We start from the raw sequence: 1,742 nt of genomic DNA on the forward strand, positions 1-1,742 counted from the left end.
TAAGACAAAGGTATAACCGCTGACTACTGCCAACCATGTCTCAACCCACGATCCTTCCGGGCTGTACCTGTAATCGCTCTCCGCGAGCTGCTGGACGGTCTGGATGCGCCCGGGGAAGACCGGGATGGTGAGGAAGGCGATGAGGTTGGCCGTGTAGGCGGTGGTCACGATGAAGCAGTACAGCCACCAAGACCCCACGAACAGGCGCTGCCACTGGGCCTTCGGCAGGCGCGGGATGCTGTTGTTGAACATCGCCCTCAGGAGGTACGGCCACGTGGAGCCCATGCCACCCAGAAAGGGCTCGGGCTGTAGGATATCCTGTTAGAAATAAGTAGTATAATACAATAGTTACAAACACAAACTTCATTGTATTTTTGTTACCCTGACTCAGCAAACAGATTTTCCATTGAAAGCGGTAACAAAGACACTCTCTTTACCTGTATCAGCATGACGATGACGGTGAGCACGAAGGTGGCGCTGACAGAAGCCCAAACTTCAAACGTAAAAGGGTAGTAGACGCTCCGCCATTTCGGGAGGGGAGGAGGCCTCAAGAGAGCCAGGCCGAAACCTTCGTTCCAGTAGGAGACACTATGATCGAAGGCTTCAATTCGCTCGTTTGTGTATCCGAAGTAGTTCACAGTGAAATTTTTGTCCTTGGAGTGCACCATGCCCAACATCCCAGTCCAGGAACCGTTCTCGAAGTCTCCCCAGTTCAGATCGGGAGGTTCGATGGTAAGGTGGTACGTGTAGTTAAGACGTCGAGCCATCGCATCCAGCATCTCTACCTCCACGCCGTCGCCTTCGCCTTCAGGCCCTGTTTTGGACTGGTGCAGGTAAGGGTAGTCGTCGAACCAAGTCCCAAGCCAGAAATTGTACCCTTCGAATGACGGAAAACGGTCAACAAAAATGCTTTCGAAACTAGGAAACGTCTCGGTATTCCAGAGGCCAAGTAACCGAATGGGTTTTTCTCTGGCGAAAGGAAAGTAGGTATACGCTTTGATGTGCCTGGATTTCATCTTATTGGTCTTTTCGCTTGATCTCAAAAGAACGATTTTTTCGGGGCCCTTTAAAGCCTTCGTACTGAAGAACTTGTTTGACATCAGTCTTGGAAAATGGGAAAGAGCAACAAATATTTAGGGCTCCACTGCAGTGATACCGAGTCGAAGAAGGGTCGAAAATCCTCCTGAAAGACGACTACATGAACCATGTGGCCTCCTCGGAGCACTGCCGAAGTCTGGTTTTGAGACCACTGAGCGCCATCGTGTTCTAAGTTTACTAAAACGTGGCCACTCGCTTGGAACGCAGGGAGCTTGAAGAGGCGATCGAGGACCTCAACACCGAGAGCAGGATCGAAGTAAAGGACAGTCTTCCACCCATGCAAAGGACCAAGGAGGAGTTCCTGCAGTGTCTGTAGATGCAAAAAAGTACCAGGGTTCGTTATCTTCGTTGCTGGTGGTGGAGGGTTAGCGTGTATCAGCAGAAGGCGAAGGAAAAGAAAAAGTATTCCAGTCACGGTGCCCATGTCGACGGTATCCCGTCGTAGAGAAGAATGGAAATCATGAACGTTATCATTACGTTTTATTCTGTCGGTCGAAATTTCTGGCGTTAAAAAGTCATAGCGAATAATAGGAACAGCTGAAAAAATATACACTCAGTCACACGCAAAGGCTTCGGAAGATTATGAAGTTTGTCAGCGTGTGTGTTCATAATTATGTCAATGTTATGTGTAGAGGAAAATGCAT

This window comes from Penaeus monodon, chromosome 27 (assembly GCF_015228065.2).
Source record: "Penaeus monodon isolate SGIC_2016 chromosome 27, NSTDA_Pmon_1, whole genome shotgun sequence".
Taxonomy (NCBI): domain Eukaryota; kingdom Metazoa; phylum Arthropoda; class Malacostraca; order Decapoda; family Penaeidae; genus Penaeus; species Penaeus monodon.